Raw genomic sequence first — 19499 nt, forward strand, 5'->3', positions numbered from 1 at the left:
AGCAGGAAGTGGACTCTGAACAAACTGAATCATGTTTTTATACATTAAAAGAACAACCAAGGAAGCAACATTATCAATCACAGGATGAAAACAACACCTTACAGAATGGAGAAATCTTTGACCCTAAACTCTTCAGTTTAGTATCAGGATAGGTTTTCTGAGTTGAAAGTGGAAACTACTCTGACTCTTTCAAGACCAATGAAATAAGTGACAATAAAAAATTCTTATTTGGCACAAAATACACATGAACTCTGTCACACAATGCAGACAGAAACTCCTGTGCAGAAATACAGATGTTAGAAAGCTTGCCTAAACCTCCAATTACAAGAAGGGGTGTTTCAGTAATGTGTTTTAATAGAGGGAGTCTTCTCCTTTGATCTTACAATCTTGGAGTAAGAATGAGAGCATCTGTGCTGAATATTTTAGATATAATAGATAAACATCATGAAAAGTAAAAATGAAAAATAAACTAGTTATAAAAATAGGTCAAAGAACATAAACAGACATGATTTATAGTTACTCTGTTATCCACATAGTATACATAGGTATATCAATTTAATTGAAACTCATTTGAAAATTTGGAAATTATTTGATAATATGTACAACACCCTTAGCCATAAAGAAAATATAAAATAAAACTTTGATGAAATATCATTAAACATCTGTTGTAAAAAATAAAACTTTTAATTGTTTTCTAAGTGAAATGCCAATATTGGGAAAGATACAGGTTAACTGGGTCAATCATACACTGCTAATGAGAATGTAAAATGACACAGATTCTCTGAAACAAAGAAGTTTTGCATTTTCTAATAAAAGCAAATATCCAAATGCCACATGACACTACAATTACAATGGTTGGGAATAGTCACAAGGAAATCAAATTATGTCCACATAAAGTGGTTACACAAGTGTTCATAAAATGTTAACTTGCAGTATTCAAAATTTTGAAGTAATCCAAGTGTCCTCCAGTGCGTGAGTAAACTGTGGCACATTGTAATATGGTATACTGCTCATCGATATAAAATAAACTGCATGTTCACAAATCAAGTTCCATGGATCTCAGTGGAATTACACTGTGAAAAAACAATGACAAAGTTTACATACTGCATGAGTCTATTCAGAAAATATTCTTTAAAGTACAAAACTGCATAAATTAACAATAGATTAGTGGTTCACATGGATTAGGGAGTCAGAATGGGGTTGAGGTGGGGGGCAGAAGCAGATGCGAATAAAAAGGGTTAACACAAGATATCTTTGTGGTGATTTTATCTTTTCTTATCTTTCTATGTTTTGGTTGATGTTGTTATCCACATTTACACATCGTTAAAATTGCATAAAATACTCCCCCCCACAAACAAACACACAGTCAATGAGCATATTTAAAATAGTAACATATGAACAATTTCTTTTTTTTTTATAAATTTATTTATTTTTTTCAGCGTAACAGTATTCATTGTTTTTGCACAACACCCAGTGCTCCATGCAATACATGCCCTACCTATTACCCACCACCTGGTTCCCCCAACCTCCCACCCCCACCCCTTCAAAACCCTCAGGTTGTTTCTCAGAGTCCATAGTCTCTTATGGTTCGCCTCCCCTTCCAATTTTTTTTATAAACATATAATGTATTTTTATCCGCAGGTGTACAGCTCTGTGAATCGCCAGGTTTACATACTTCACAGCACTCACGTTGGCAAATACCCTACCCAATGTCCATAACCCCCTCCCCCTCTCCCAACCCCACCTCCCCCCAGCAACCCCCAGTTTGTTTTGTGAGACTAAGAGTCATTTATGGTTTGTGTCCCTCCCAATCCCATCTTGTTTCATTTATTCTTCTCTTATGCCCCTAACACCCCATGTTGCATCTCCATATCCTCATTAACAAGTCAGGAAATGACAGATGCTGGCGAGGATGTGGAGAAAGGGGAACCCTCCTCCACTGTTGGTGGGAATGCAAGCTGGTGCAACCACTCTGGAAAACAGTATGGAGGTTCCTCAAAATGTTGAAAATAGAACTACCCTATGACCCAGCAATTGCACTACTGGGTATTTACCCTAAAGATACAAATGCAGTGATCCGAAGGGGCACTTGTGCCCGAATGTTTATAGCAGCAATGTCTACAATAGCCAAACTATGGAAAGAAACTAGATGTCCATCAACAGATGACTGGATAAAGAAGATGTGGTATATATACACAATGGAATACTATGCAGCCATCAAAGGAAATGAAATCTTGCCATTTGCAACGACGTGGATGGAACTAGAGCATATCATGCTTAGTGAAATAAGTCAATCAGAGAAAGACGACTATCATATTATCTCCCTCATATGAAAAATTTCTATGGATTGTAGTCAATTCAGTTTCCTGGGTATGATATTATGTTGGGGTTATACAAAACATTACCACTGAGAGAAACTGGAGAAGGAACTACTATGTACCAAATTTCTAGTTTCCACAAATGTATAATCATTCCATGCTAAAAAAAAAAATCAAAGATGTAAAACAGTGGTGCCTGAGTGGCATAGTCAGTTAAGTGTCTGCCTTTAGCTCAGGCTATTATCTTTGGGTCCTGGAACTTAACCCTGTGTCAGGCTTTCTGCTCAGTGGGGATTCTGCTTCTTCCTCTCTCTCTGCTACTTGCCTCCTGCTGATGCTCTCTCCTTATCTCTTTCTCACTTAAATAAATAAATACAATGTTTAAATAAATGTAAGTTTAAGAAAGACAAAGCCATAAATAAATCAGTGATACTAAATGATAATTGGTTGATTTTATATGTAGAAAAGAATTATTGTTAAAAGTTTAGATACAGTGTAATGTATGGTGTGAAATAATGATTTTTTTCTAAAATTTGGTTTATCTTAAAATAATAAGAACAAAATAGAAGTTATTAATAAAATATTAAAAATTCACTGAAAATAAAACACATGAATGTTTAGGGCAGAGAACTGGAAGGCATAAGAACAGATTTCAAAAAATATATATATATTAATATGGGGAGATAAAAACATAGTATGCATTAATATATGCATGTTTTAAAAAAGAGTGTTTTCATATTTCTAAAACCCCTTTGCTGTTGAAGGATTTTTGGAAATTAGAAGACAGTTTTGATTTATTAATTCAACATTTTAGTTAATAGGTTCATTCATTTCTAAATCCTTAAGCCACATTGATATTTAAAAATAAATCAACCTACAGTGAGTCTGGTTTCCAGTCTCGCATGTAAGGAGCTTGGAGAGTCCTCACTCCCATTCTCACAACAGGAAATAAAGAAAACAGAAAAAAACAATAAAGAAACTAAAAAAAAAAAACCGCTTCTTAGATCCATCAGAAAGTTGATATCAGAGGTAAAACAGGTGCCCCCAAATTACAGAGACAAACAGGCAGATACAGAGAATCACAGTTTACCACATAGCAAGAATCACCCACAGAACTAAGGAGAAAAACTGAAACTATAATAGATGAGTTCTGGATTCTTGGGATAGATAATCTTGAGTGAAAAGGTTAAAAGGGACTCTTTCTTAGGGGAATGCATACACTTTTGTGAACTTTACCTCAAGGAGATTTTCCAATGGTAAAGATTGGAGAAAAATCTCCTCAAACAAGTAGTAGAAAGAGGAGAAAGTGGTCATTTTAAAATACCCCCAGATCATCCTGTTCCTAAAGGCTCGTCCTCAAAAGAACCTTTTTAAACGAAGCCTAACAAACTGGGTTTATAAGAGTTTTATTAATCTGGTGGAGGAAAACATGCAACTTGTCCCCCTTTTAACCATTCTGTCACACTGATGGGCTGGAGAGGGGAGCAACTTAGAAACTCTTGTGCAAATCAGAGTCCAGGGACAAAAACTCACAAAAATATCGGAACCCAATTCTAAAGTTACAGTCCCCCTTTCCACACCTTACAACCACGTCAATAAAGAGCCCATAAAATAGCAAGGGACTATAACCAAAAAAAAAAAAAAATAATAATAATAATAATAATAATAATAAATAAATAAAATGCATGCTTCAGACCTTATTGATGTGGAAATCTCTATGGAGATCCAAATGGAAAATAGGAGATAAAAACAAAAACATTACAGAAATTTTAGCCTCTGACACCTATACCTAGAGCAAACAGTAAACATAGACTAACTCCAAGGCAGATAAACATAAAATTCCCCACTGAGTACCCATTTACTTTAGTTCCTTTTGCCTCATAAATCATATCCAGCTTTCAAGAAAAATTACAGGACATGTTAAAAGACAAGAAAGTGATTTTGAAGAGATGGAAAGAATATCAGCATCACACTCTCAATGGAAGAGCAGTAGAAAATATCAGTCGGAATTAAAAACAAAACTAATAGTATAAAGTTTATAATGGAAAAGAAATGTAAAACATGCAAAAAGAAATGGGCAATGCAAGCACAGAGATGGAAATTCTAAGAAAGAACAAAGAGAAGCTAGAAATCAAAAACAATGTAACACAAAAGAAAAATGCCCCTGGTCGGATCATTGGTAAATCTGACATGGCAGAGAAACCACCACTGAGTTGGACAAAAGGTCAATAGAAACTGTCAAAACTGAAACTTATTTATAAGACATGATTATCTAAGAATTGTGAGACAAATACAAAAGGTGTTCCATACATGTGGGAGAATGCCAAAAGGAGAAGAAAGAGGTGAAGGAGTTTAAGAAACATTTAAAGAAATAAAGACTGAGAGTTTCTCCATATTAATGGCAGACATGAAATCACAGATAAAAGAGTCTCAGAGAACATTAAACTAGAAAAATATCTTATAAATTACACGTAGGTATATGATATTCAAATTGATAAAAGTCAAACACAAGTAAACAAAAGAAAAGAAAAGAAAGAAAACTTGAAAGAAACCAGCAAGGGAGAAATGTATTTTTTAAGAGGAAAAATGTTAGATTTACATTGGACATCTCTTCATAAATCATTCAAGCAAGAAAGATTGAAATAAAATATTTAAATTGTTGGAAAATTAAAATACCTAGTATTCCTTATCATTGGAATAACCTTTCAAAAGTAAAAGAGAATTAAAGACTTCCATAGAAAAACAAAATTTCACAGTTTCCTGCAAGGAACAGAAAATAAAGTTTTCCAGGAAAAGAAAGATTTCATAGATCAAAATACGGAAATGAATAGATTACTTGTAAATTTATACTGCAACCTCTAATAAACCAGTAGGAAAGAAATGAAAAGAAAGTATTATGTTAATTTAAAAGAGAAAATGGAATCTTATAAAATGCCCAACTAAAATCAGACAACGTTGGAAAAACCTTAAAGACAAAACAAAGAACATGAACAATGACTAGAAACAGTAACAAATGTGGGAGTATTAGTCTAACTGTATAAGAATTATGTTATATCTTTCAGATTCCTAATTACATTAGAAGGTAGAGACTGTTACAGTGTGTGAAAAGGCAAGATCAGATTCTATATTGCCTTCAATAGACCCATTTTAACTATAAATTCACACAAAAAAGTAAAGATATGGAGGATGACATACCATATTTACTTCCATCCAAAGAGGACTGGAGTAGCTATATTAATTTAAGAAAAAACAGACATAAAAACAAGAAAAATCACTGGTGATAAAGGTAAGCATTATGTAATGATAAATTATTATTCTGTAAGAAGATAAACCATATTTTGTTTGTATATGTCTAAAAGAGTGACAAAATATGTAAGGTGAAAATGAATATTACTGAAAAAATAAATAAATGAATCTACCATTATTGTTGTAAACTCCAATACTACTCTATAAGTATTTCTTAGATTCAACAGACAGAAAATCAATAACCACATAGTTGAACAGAAGAGCACCATCAGTCAACTCCATCTAACTGGTATTTTTATAATCTGACAAAAGCAGGATACACATTCTTCTCAAGCTCATATGCAACATTCACTAGGTACATCACATTCTCTACTATAAAACCCACCAGAACAAACTTAAAGGCATATAAATCACATAAAGTATGTTTTCAGATTACAGTGAAACTAACATGAAAATAAAGGAAATGGTCATTTGAAAACCTGAAAATACTTGGAAACCAAACAAATTTGTACATAAGCCATCTACAAATGGAAGAAGCCTCCAAATATCTCAAAATAATTTTGAAGTAAATAAAAAGAAAATAAAATATATCAAAATTTCTAGGATGCAAAAATAAGTTATTAGAAGGAATTTTATATATAAATATGTTAAAAAGAGGAAAAACTAGGATCAATAATCTACCCACCCTCTCGAAAAGAAAAGCATATTACATTTAAATGAGGAGAATAAAGTAAATAATAAAAATTAGAGTAAAATCAATATAATTGAAATCATGATATAAATAGAGAAAATCAATAAAAACAAGAGTTGGTAATTGAAGTAATAAAATTGACAAAAACTCTAGCCTGAAAAAAGAGTACAGATCATTAATATTAGAAATTAATTTAGAAAAATGGTATTCAATCTGAAGAGTTTAATGATTTTAAAATGTTAATAAAGAATATAATTTTTCCTCCTAGTATTTAACAAAAATTTTTACTTAACATACAATGTGATATTAGTTTCAGGTGTAGACCAGATGAGATTATGCTGAGTGAAGTAAGTCAAGCAGAGAGTCAATTATCACATGGTTTCACTTACTCGTGGAGCGTAAGGAATAACATGGAGATCATTAGGAGAAGGAAAGGAAAAGTGAACTAGGGAAATTGGAGGGGGAGATGAACCATGAGAGACTGCAGACTCTGAGAAACAAACTGAAGGTTTTGGAGGGGAAGGAGGCAGAGGGTTAGGTGAGCATGGTGGTGGGTATTAAGGAGGGCAGATATTGCATGGAGCACTGGGTGTGGTGCATAAACAATAATCTTGGAACACTTAAAAAATAAAATTAAGTTAAGAAATGAAGAACCCAGAAGGAAAAAAAAAAGAATTTAGTGATTCACCACTTATAAACAACACTCAGTGCTAATCAGAGTAAGTGTGTTTCTTAACCCTTAACACATTTAATCCATCCCGCCTATCCTCTTCCCCTCCAGTTACCCTGTTTGGTCTCAGCAGTTAATGGTATATTTCCTGGTTTTCATGCCATTTCCCCCCTGTGTTCATCATTTTTTTTCTTAAATTCTATACATTACTGATATCATACTGTGTTTGCCATTTCTGAATTATTTATTAAATTCACAGAACACATTACTTCCTAGCTAAATCCACATCTTTGCAAATGGCAAGATCTCATTCCTCTTGATGGCCAAATTATTTAGAGTCTCTTCTTCATTCATCAATTAATTGACATTTGGGCTTTTTTCCATAAATTCGCTATTGTTTATGAACATTTATGGCTCTTTCCATAATTTGGCTATTGTTGATAATGCTATTATATACTAAAAACATTGGGGTGCAAGAGCCACTTTGAATCAACATTTTGGTATATTTTTGGTAAATACCTAACAGTGCAATTGTTGGATGGTAGCTGGTAATTCTATTTTTAACTTTTAGAGAACCTACATACTGTTTTCCATAGTGGGTGCAACAGTTTGCATTCCCACCAACAGTGTAAGAGGGTTACGCTTTCTTCACATCCTTGCTAATATCTGTTGTTTCTTGTGTTGTTAATTTCAGCTATTCTGAATGGTGTGACACCCAGTGTTTATCACAACACATGCCCTCCTTAATACTCAACCCCTCATTACCCCATTGCCCCACCCTCTCTCATCTGTGACCATCAGTTTGTTTCTTAGAGTCCATAGTTTCTCATATTTTGTGTCCCTCTCTAATTTCTTCCCATTCAGGTTTCCCTCCCTTCCCCTATGGTTCACTATGCTATTCCTTATAGGCCACATATGAGTGAAATCATATGATAATTGTCTTTCTCTGCTTGACATATTTCACATAGTATAATCCCTTCCAGTTTCATATATGTCAATGCAAATGGCAGGTATCCATCCTTTCTGATGACTGAGTAATATTCTATTGGATATATGAACCACATCTTTTTTTAAAGATTTTATTTATTTATTTGACAGACAGAGATCACAAGTAGGCAGAGAGGCAGGCAGAGAGAGAAGGGGAAGCAGACTCCCCACTGAGCTGACAGCCTGATGTGGGGCTCTATCCTAGGATCCTGAGATCATGGCCTGAGCTGAATGCAGAGGCTCAACCCACTGAGCCACCCAGGCACCCCTATGAACCACATCTTTTCCATTCATCTGTTGAAGGGCATCTTGGCTTCTTCTACAGTTTGGCTACTGTGGACATTGCTGCTATGAACATTAGGGTAAAGTGTCCCTCATTTTCACTACATCTGTAACCTTGGGGTAAATATCTACTTAGTACAATTGCTGGATTTTAGCATAGCTCTACTTTTAACTTTTTGAGGAACCCCCGTATAGTTTTCCAGAACAGCTGTATCAGCTTCCATCGTCACCAACAGTGTGAGAGGGTTCCCGTTTTGCCACATCCTTTCCAACATTTGTTGTTTCCTGTCGTGTTATTTTTGCAGTTCTATCTGGTGTAAGGTGGTATCTCATTATGGTTTTGATTTTTATTTCCCTGATGGCCAAGGAAGTTGAACATTTTTTCATGTCTCTTTGTTGTTTGTATATCTTCCTGGGAGAAGTGTCTGTTCATGACTTGTGCCCATTTCTTGACAGGATTATTTGGTTTATGGATGTTGATTTTGATAAGCTCTTTATAGATCTTGGATACCAGCCCTTTATCTGTAATGTCATTTACAAATGTCTTCTCCCATTTAGAGAATTTAGTTTTGTTGTTTTGTAGTTTCTTAGTTTTGTTTCCTTTGCTGTACAGAAGCTTTTTATCTTGATGAAGTCTCAATAGTCCACTTTTACTTTTATTTCCCTTGCTTTTAGAGATATGTCTTGGAAGAAGTTCTGTGGCCAATGTTGAAGAGGTTACTGCCTTTGTTCTCCTCTAGGATTTTGATGGATTCCTGTCACACACTGAGGTCTTTCATCCATTTTGTGTTTATCTTTGTGTATGGTCAAAGAGAATGGTCCAGGTTCATTCTTCTGCATGTGGCTATCCAATTTTCCCAGCAGCATTTACTGAATAGACTGTCCCCTCCCAACCAAACTGGATATTCTTTCCTGCTTTGTTGAATATTAGTAAACCATAGTGTTAAGGGACTACTTATGGGCTCTCTATTCTGTTCCATTGGTCTATGTTTGTTTTTGTGCCATTATTATACTGTCTTGATTATCACAGTGCTATAATTTAGCTTGAAGTCATACCTTGTTTGGCCCTCTCTTTGGTTTTTTAACTGTATTATTTATTTGCTGGGTGTCACTTATTTGTGGAGCATAACAAATAACATGAATTTGATTTTGGATACTGATTGTTTAACTGGATTATTTAGGTTTTGGGTGTTGAGTTTGATAAGTTCTTTTTTAGATTTCTTTATTTATTTCAGAGATAAAGAGAGGCCAGGGGGAGGGTCAGAGGGAAAAGGAGAGAAAAACGTAAGTAGACTGTGCTGAGCAAAGACCAGACATGGAGGTGGATCTCATGACCTTGAGATCATGAACCAAGCCAAAATCAAGAATTGGGTGCTTAATTGACTGCATCACCAAGGCATCCCATGTTTTTTAAGTTCTTTTTGGATTTGGATACTGACCTTTTATCAGATATAATTTTTTTTTACATAAATCACATAAATTTTCAAATAAATCACTTACTCTGAATGTTGCCTCTTAATTTTTTTACTGCTTCCTTCACCATGCAGAAGCATTTTATCTTGATGAGGCCCCAGTAATTTGTTTTTGCTTTGTTTTCCTTGTCTCAAAAGTCTTTTTTTTTTAAGATTTTTTATTTATTTATTTGACAGAGAGAGATCACAAGTAGGCAGAGAGAGAGAGAGAGAGGAGGAGGAAGCAGGCTCCCTGCCGAGCAGAGAGCCCGATGCGGGGCTCGATCCCAGGACCTGGGATCATGACCTGGGCCGAAGGCAGAGGCTTTAACCCACTGAGCTACCCAGGCGCCCCTCAAAAGTCTTATCTTGTAAGAATTTCCTATGGTTAAAGTCAAGAAGGTCACTGCCTCTGTTATTTTCTAGAATTTTGATAGTATCTTGAATCACATTTTTGTGTTTTATTCGTGTTGACTTTATTTTTCTGTTTGGTGTAAGAAAGTGTTCTATTTTCATTCTTTGGCACGTTGCTGTTCAGATTACCCAACATAATTTGTTAAATACTCTCTTTTTTGCATTGGGTATCCTTTCCTGTTTTGTTTTTTTGTTAAATGTTACCATAACCCATATATTTAATTGGTGAGATGTATTTTATTTTATTCTTGTAATTTACCTATTTTTATGTTCACTTAGCCACCATATAGTATATCATTACTTTTTAATGTAATGTTCAATGATTCCTTAGTTATGTATAACACCCTGTGCTAATCACAAAATGTATCTTCCTGAATAGCCATCAGCCAGTTACCCCACTGCCCCACCCCCTCCCGTCTGTGACCCTCATTGTTTCCCAGAATCCATAGTCTCTCATGGTTTTTCTCCCTCTCTGATCCCTCCCCCTTCAGACTTCCTTCCTTCCCAAATGGTCCTCCAAGTTATTCTCTGTGTTCTACACATGAGTGAAACAATATGACAATTGTCTTTCTCTGCTTGACATAGTTCACTTAGCATAATCCCCTCAAATTCCATCCATGTCAATGCAAATGGCAGGTATTCATCCTTTCTGATGACCGAGTAATATTCTATTGGATACATGTACCATATTTCTATATTCATTCATCTGCTGATGGACATCTCATCTCCTTCCACAGTTTGGCTATTGTGGACATTGTTGCTATGAACATGGAGGTGCATGTGTCACTTCTTTTCACTACACCTGTATCTCTGGGGACCATATCTTCTAGTGCAATTGCTGGGTTTTAGCATAGCTCTATCTTTTAACTTCTTGCAGAACCTCCATACTATTTTCCAGAACAGCTCTTTCAGCTTGCAAAACCACCAACAGTGGAAAATGATCCCGCTTTTGCCACATCCTCTCCATCATTTGTCATTTACTGTCTTGTTAATTTTTGCACATCTAACTGGAGTAAGATGGAATCTCATCGTGGTTTTGATTTGTATTTACGTGATGGCTAGTGATGTTGAGCATTTTTTCAGAAGTTTGTTAGCCATTTGTATGTCTCTTTGGAGACATGTCTTTTCATGACTTCTGCCCATTTCTTTACTGGGTTATTTGGTTTTTAGGTGTTGAACTTGATAAGTTCTTTATAAATCTTCAATGCCAGCCCTTCATCTGTCATGTCATTTGCAAATATCGCCTCCCATTCTGTGAGTTGCCTATAGTTTTGTTGATGGTTTCTTTTCTTGTGCAGAAGTTTTTGTTTTTTGTTGTTGTTGTTTGTTTGTTTTGTTGTTGTTGTTTTTTTTTTAATCTTGATGAAGTCTCAATAATCCATTTTTGCTTTTTTTTTTCTCCTTTCCTTTGGGATCCTATCTTGAAGGAAGTTGCTGTGGCCAGTGTCTAAGACCTTACTGTCTTTATTCTCCTCTAGGATATTGATGGGTTCCTGTCTCACATTGAGGTCTTTCATCCATTTTGAGTTTATCTTTGTGTATAGTATAAGAGAATGATTAAAGTTAATTCTTCTGTATGTCACTGTTCAAATTTCCCAGCAGCATTTATTGAAGAGACTGTTTCCCCACCCCCACTGGAAGTTTTTTCCTGATTAGACAAAGATTAATTGGTCATAGTGTTGAGCCTCCATTTCTAGAGTATATTCTGTTCCCTTAATATATGTTTCTGTTTTTGTGCCAGTGTCATTCTGTCTTGGTGATCACAGCTTTGTAATATAGCTGGAAGTCACTCAATATTACCCCCCCCCAGCTTTGTTTTTCTTTTTCAACACTCCTTGGTGATTTGTGGTCTTTCCTGGTTACATACAAATTTTAGGATTGTTTGTTCCAACTCCTTGAAAAATACCAATGGTATTTTAATAGGGATGGCACTGAATGTGTAGATGGCTCTGGAGAGCCTAGACATTTTAATATTTATTCTTCCAACCCATGAGCATGAAATGATTTTTCATCTCTTTGTCTTCCTCAATTTCCTTAATAAGTGTGCTGTAGTTTCTAGACTGTGGACACTTTATCTCTTTGGTTAGGTTTATTCCTAGGTATATTATTATTATTATTATTATTATTATTATTATTGCTATTGTGAATGGAATCAATTCATTTATTTCTCTTCCTACAGTTACATTGTTAGTATACACAAATGCAACTTATTTCTACACATTGATTTTGAATCCCGCCACAGTACTGAATTGCTTTATGAGTTCTAGTAATTAGGGGGTGGGTTCTTTTGAGTGATCCACATAGAGTATCATGTCACCTACAAAGAGAGAGTTTGATTTCTTCTTGGCCAGCTCAAATGCCTTTTATTTCTCCTTGTTGCCTGATTGCTGAGGTTAGGACATCTAGTACTATGTTGAAAAATAGTGGTAAGAATGGACATCCCTGTCATGTTCCTGACCTTAAGGTAAAAACCCTGTTTTTCTCCATTGAAAATGATATTCACTAGGGTCTTTTCACAGATTTTTTTTCACAGATTATTTTTAGGAATTTGAGGTATATTCCCTCTATATCTACACGCTGGAGAATGTTAAGAAAGGATGCTGTATTTTGCCAAATACCATTTTATATATCAATTGAGGGGATCATATGGTTCTTGTTTATCCTTTCATTAATATGGTCTATCACACTGATTTATTCACAAGTTCTGAACCATTCTTGCATACCAGGAATAAATCACATTTTTTTTTTTTCATGGTGAATAATAGCTTTAGTGTACTGTTGAGTCCTACTGGCTAGAATCATGTTTAGTGTTTTTGGCATCCATGTTCATCGGTGATATTTATTTATATCTTGCCTTTGTGATGGGGCCTTTGCTTGTTTTTGACATCAGGGTAATGCTGACCTCACAGAACTAGTTTGGAAGTTTTTTTTCTGTTTCTACTTTTTGGAACGGCTTCAGCAGGATAGGTATAATTTCTTCTTTTAATGTTCAGGAGAATGACCCTGGGAAACCCTCTAGTCCTGGACTCTTGTTTTTTGGGAGGTTTTTGACAACTGCTTTAATTTACTTCCTTGTATTTTATTTTTCTTTGTGTTTCTGTCTTGATAGTTTATAAGTTTACAGAAAGGCATCCATTTCTTCCAGGTAGCTCTATTTGTTGATATATAGTTGTGAAATACATTTTCTAGTAATTATTTCTATTTCCTTGGTGTTAGCTATGATCTGTTCCCTTTCATTCATGACTTCATTAATTCAGATGTTTTTCATTTTCTTTTGAATAAGTCTGGCCAGAGGTTTATTGATCTTATTAATTCTTTAGAAGAACCATCTTCTGGTTTCATTGTTCTGTTCTCCTGTTTTTCTGGGTTCTAGAGCATTGTTTTCTGCCATAATCTTTATTATTTATATTCTCCTGCTTGGTTTAGGATTTAATTTCTGAGCTATCTTCAGCTCCTATAGGTGTAAGGTTATTTTATGGATTTGGGATTTTTCTAATTTTTTAGAGAGGCATGGATGGCTATATATTTCCCTCGTAGGAATGGCTTTATTGTATCCCGTATGTCTTTATCTGATGTTTTTTCATTCTCACTAGTTTACACCGATTGATTAAGTTCTTTAATTTCCTGTTTGACCCAATCATTTTTAGCAGCATGTTCTTTAACGTCCAAGTGTTTGAATTCCTTCCAAATTTTTTCTTGTGATAAGTTCCAGTTTCAAATCACTGTGGTCTGATAACATGCAAGGAATAATCTCAATCTTTTGATGTCAGTTGAGACCTGACATGTAACCCAGTATGTGGTCTGGTAGATAGCTCCGTGTGTCCTTGAGAATAATGTGTATTCTGTTGTTTTAGAGAGTAATGCTCTGGATATATGTACAAAATCTACCTCCCCCAATGTGTCCTTCAAAGTTCTTGTTTCTTTGTTGATCTGCTTAGATGATCTGTCCATTGCTGAGAGTGGAGTGTTGTGGTCTCTTGCTATTAATGTATTATCGGAGAGTCAAGATGGCGGGGAAGTAGGAGAAGGCGCCGTTTCAACCTGTACCCTAAAGTGAGCTGATTACCTACCAAAGAACACTGATGACTCATGAAATCAGTCCGAGATCAGAATTACACATGTCTGGATCTTTCCAGGAGCAGAAGACGCCAGTGACAGGTAAAGCAGAGTGGGAACATCAGACTGATATTGGAAGATAAACAAAAGGGGTATGGAGCCACCAGAGGAGACTGGTTGGAAAGTAATACCCCAATACGAGAGTGCACTGCATTTGGGGACCAGCATTAGCTTGGAGTCTGGTTGAAAGCACTCAAAAAAAAAAAAAAAAGAGGAAAGCATCGCGAGGGGAAATTGTGGGAATCGGGGAGGTTAGGGACAGGGGCTTAAGTCCCTGGACCCAGGACAGCCTCCCCTGTTGCTGAGCCAGAGAGAGTTCTGTGGAGAAACCAGGTCTTGGTCCCTGAGCTCCCAGCATGCCTGAGTCACCAGCGTGTCTGAGAATGCATGGGGTCTGGCTCCCATGAGGGGCTGGGAGCCTGACCAGATGGCATTCCTGAAACGAACATATCCCACACCCTCCCCTGGGAGAGTTGCACACAGGTGCTAGCCAGGAGCTCTGGCATCCTGAAAGACCAGGCATTCCCAGCCCAGGACAGCGGGAAAATCTCACTGTGCAATCACTGCTTGGAACCTCTCTGGTGGTCTGGAGCTGCCTAGACAGCCAACGCTGCCATGGTATTGGGTACAAGGAGGAGATCCTGCATCCCCAGGGACCGTGACTCAGAACCTACTCTGCCAGCAGCTCTGCAGAGCATTCTGAGGCTTCTCTCTGAGAAAGAGTTCTGGGTGGAGTTTGCTCTCCTCTAAACCTCTAAGAACCATCAAAAGCTGTCAAGGCAAGAGAAAACAGATGAAAGAACATAAAAACTCCAGAGGACAAAAGCCTAAGAAAATGGGTTTCCTCAGTGCCCACCCCCTTGAGGGGGGCGGGACGACCTAACTTAGGGAACATCATTGTCTGAAAACCCACATGGCAGGCCCCTCCCCCAAAAACCAACCAGGAAAGAATAAAAAAAAAAAAAGAAGAAGACGACAAGAGAACAACCACCGATACTTCATAAATACAACTTTTATTTTTAACTTTACCACTATTCTGGTTCTTTTTTTAAAAATATACATATAGATAATTTTTAACCTATTTACCATCACAGTGAGATGTTCAGTACATCAAATCCCTTAATAACCTTCTAACTTGAATATTTGATACATACACCCGTGTTTTTCTTTTTCTTTTTTTTTTTGGAATAAAGATAAAAGTTTATTTAAAATGAGAAAAGAAATCGCAACAAGTCAAATACTATGTTACTGGCAATTACTATAAAATCCACCAAATCCAAAATAATAACATAATAACTGTTACTACAGCATCATTGTATATTTTTTCTTTTATTTTTAAGGTGAACATATTAGAATGTCTTTCTGTATAGCAACAATTTTATATTATTTTAAATAAAGGCAACATAATATTATTTCTAAAGTATAGAGAATAGAGTGATTCTTTTAGAATGATCACTTGTCTTTTAAAAATTATTGATATCATTTGTGTTTATATTTTTAATTTATTTTTCTTTTTAATTTACTTTAGTCTAGTTTATTCTTTTTTAACTTTCATTTTCTAATATACATATAGAGTTAAACTTCAAAGTAATCACCTTTCCCCAATAAATGCTACCCCTATAGGTAAACCAATTTTTAATCCCCCTTTATCTTAGAAAAGTTGAGTCCTTTAACAAAAACATCAAGATACATCTAGGAAGAACCAAAATAAACTTCCTCGCCCACACTGAGAATTTAAAACCAATCTCCCATCGTTTCCTACCGCCAGTGTTTCTGTGTATTTGTGTTTGTCCTGAGAGTATATAAAACTTATACTTGGGGTTCTTTCTGATGAGGTTCTTCCTTTTTTTTGCTTTTACATATATATTTTTCTCTTGTCATATACTTTTATCAGTCTTTTGTTTGTCTGTTTTTTGTTTGTATACTTCATAAACCTTACATTGGAGACCGTTTGGGCTGAGCCTTCTCTTTTATTTTCCCTTTTTTCCCTGTCTCTCTCTCTCTCTCTCCTTCTCTCTCTCTTTCTTCTTTCTTTTTTTTTTCCTTCTCTATTTCTTTTTCTTTTCCTTTTTCTCCATTTGGGTGGGGAATCCTGATTGCGCAGAAGCATTCCAGGGTGCACCTTGACTGTACCACAGTCGATACATCCAGCTACATCTATTCAGTCATCTCTCACCAAAATGACTAGGAGGAGGAATGTCCAATAGAAGAAATATACAGAGGAAGAAACTTCTGCAACAGAGCTAATGGCTATTGACATAGACAATATGTCAGAAAAGGAATTCAGGCTAACAATTTTCCAGGCAATAGCTAGGTTGGAAAAAGCCATGGATGACCAAATGGAATTGATTAGGGCAGAACTGAAAGCCACCAGGGATGATGTTCGAAATGCTCTCAATGAATTCCAATCTAATATAAATTCTCTAAAAGCTGGTAACTGAGATACAAGATAGAATTATTGATCTGGAGGACAAACAGAGGGAAAGGAACAGGTGGAAGCCTGGAACAAACAGCTCAGAAGCCACGAAAGCAGAATCAGGGAAATAAACGATGCCATGAAATGTTCCAATGTCAGAATTACTGGAATCCCTGAAGGGGAGGAAAAAGAAAGAAGTCTAGAAGATATAGTGGAACAAGTTGTCTATGAAAATTTTCCAAATCTCATGAATGGAAACAACATTCATGTACCAGAGGCAGAGAGGTTCCCCCCCACGATTTTAGATTCTCAAATGTCCTCGAGAAACCTTATAGATAAAATGAAAAATTATCTTCCAAGACAGACCCTCATAAAATCAGCTAGGACAAAGAAGCTCCCTACATACAGAGGAAGGCTCATTAGAATAATGTCAGACCTGTCCACAGAGACCTGGCAAGCAAGGAAGGGCTGGTAAAATATATTCAGGGTAGTAAATAAGAAGAACATGCAGCCAAGAATACCCTATCCAGCAAGACAGACATTCAAAATAGATGGAGAGATAAAGAGTATCCAAGACCAGCAATGCTTAAAAGACTATGCAACTACCAAGCCGACACTGCAGAAAATACTAAGGGGGGTCCGATAAAAGAGAAAAAATCCTAAGAATATCATTGAACAGAAATATAGAGACAATCTACAGACAGAAAGATTTCAAAGGTAACATGATGTCAATCAAAACGTATCTATCAATAATCACTCTCAATGTGAACGGCCTAAATGCGCCCATAAAATGAAACAGAGTTGCAGATTGGATAGAATGACAGGACACATCAATATGCTGTCTACATGAGACCCATTTGGAACCTAAGGATACACCCAGACTGAATGTGAAGGGATGGAGAAGCATCGTTCATGCCAATAGGCCTCAAAAGAAAGCCAGGGTAGCGATTCTCATATCAGATAAATTACATTTTAAACTAAAAACTGTAGTCAGAGGTACAGAAGGACACTACATAATTCTTAAAGGGACTATCCACCAAGACGATCTAACAATTGTAAATATCTATGCCCCCGATATGGGAGCAGCCAATTACATAAGAAAACTATTAATCAAGATAAAGAGTCATATTGATATGAACACATTAATAGTAGGAGATCTTAATATGCCTCTCTCAGTAATAGACAGATCATCGAAGCAGAAAATTAATAAAGAAATAAGAGCATTGAATGAAATATTGGACCAGATGGACCTCATAGACATATACAGAACATTCCACCCTAAAACAACAGAACACTCATTCTTCTCAAGTGCACATGGAACCTTCTCCAGAATAGACCACATACTGGGTCACAAAGCAGGACTCAACCGATACCAAAAGACTGACATTATTCCCTGCGTATTCTCAGATCACAGTGCTATGAAACTGGAGCTCAATCACAAGGAAAAGTTCAGAAGGAACTCAAACACCTGGAAGCTAAAGACCACCTTGCTTAAGAATGCACGGATCAACCAGGAGATCAAAGAACTTAAACAATTCATGGAAACCAATGAGAATGAAGACACTTTGGTCCAAAACCTATGGGATACAGCAAAGTCGGTTCTAAGGGGGAAATTCATAGCCATCAAAGCTTCCCTCAAAAAAATTGAAACTTCCAGAACACACCAGCTGTCTCTGCACCTTAAAGAACTGGAGAATCAACAACAAGTCATACCAACTCCACATGCAAGAAGGTAAATAATCAAGATTAGAGCAGAGATCAATGAGGTAGATAGAAACCAGAGATACAGTAGAACGTATCAATGAAACTAGAAGCTGGTTTTTTGAAAGAATCACTAAGATCGATAAACCATTGGCCACACCAATCCAAAAGAAAATAGAGAAAGCCCAAATTAATAAAATTATGAATGAAAAGGGAGAGATCACAACTAACACCAAGGAAATAGAAACAATCATCAGAAATTATTACCAAGAGTTATATACCAATAAACTAAGCAACCTAGATGAAATGGATGCATTCCTGGAAAACTATTAACTCCCAAAATTAAACCAGGAAGAAATTGACAACCTGAATAGACCAATATCTAGTAACAAGATTGAAGCAGTGATCAAAATCCTCCCAAAAAACAAGAGCCCAGGACCTGACGGATTCCCTGGGGAAATCTACCAAACTTTCAAAGAAGAAATAACACAAATTCTCCTGAAGCTCTTCCAAAAAACTGAAGCAGAAGGAAACTTCCAGTCTCTTTTTTTGAAGCCAGAATTACCCTGATCCCCAAAACAGGCAAACACACTACCAAAAAGGAGAATTTCAGACCAATATCACTGATGAATATGGATGCTAATATTCTCAACAAGATCCTAGCAAACAGGATCCAGCAGCACATTAAAAAGATTATCCATCATGACCAGGTGGGATTCATCCCTGGGTTACAAGGTTGGTTCAACATTTGCAAATCAATCAGTGTGATAGAACAAATCAATAAGAGAAGAGAGAAGAACCACATGGTCCTCTCAATTGATGCAGAAAAAGCATTGGACAAAATCCAGCATCCGTTCCTGATTAAAACACTTCAAAGTATAGGGATAGAGGGAACATTCCTGAACTTCATAAAATCTATGTATGAAAGACCCACAGCAAATATCATCCTCAATAGGAAAATGCTTGTAGCCTTCCCGGTGAGATCAGGAGCATGACAAGTATGCCCACTCTCACCACTCTTGTTCAACATAGTATTAGAAGTCCTAGCAACAGCAATCAGACAACAAAGAGAAATAAAATGTGTCTGAACTGGCAAGGAAGACATCAAACTCTCTCTCTTTGCAGATGACATGATTCTTTGTATGGAAAACCCAAAAGACTTCACACCCAAACTACTTGGACTCTTACAGCAATTCAGTAACATGGC

Source organism: Meles meles, unplaced genomic scaffold, assembly GCF_922984935.1.
Source record: "Meles meles unplaced genomic scaffold, mMelMel3.1 paternal haplotype, whole genome shotgun sequence".
Lineage (NCBI taxonomy): Eukaryota > Metazoa > Chordata > Mammalia > Carnivora > Mustelidae > Meles > Meles meles.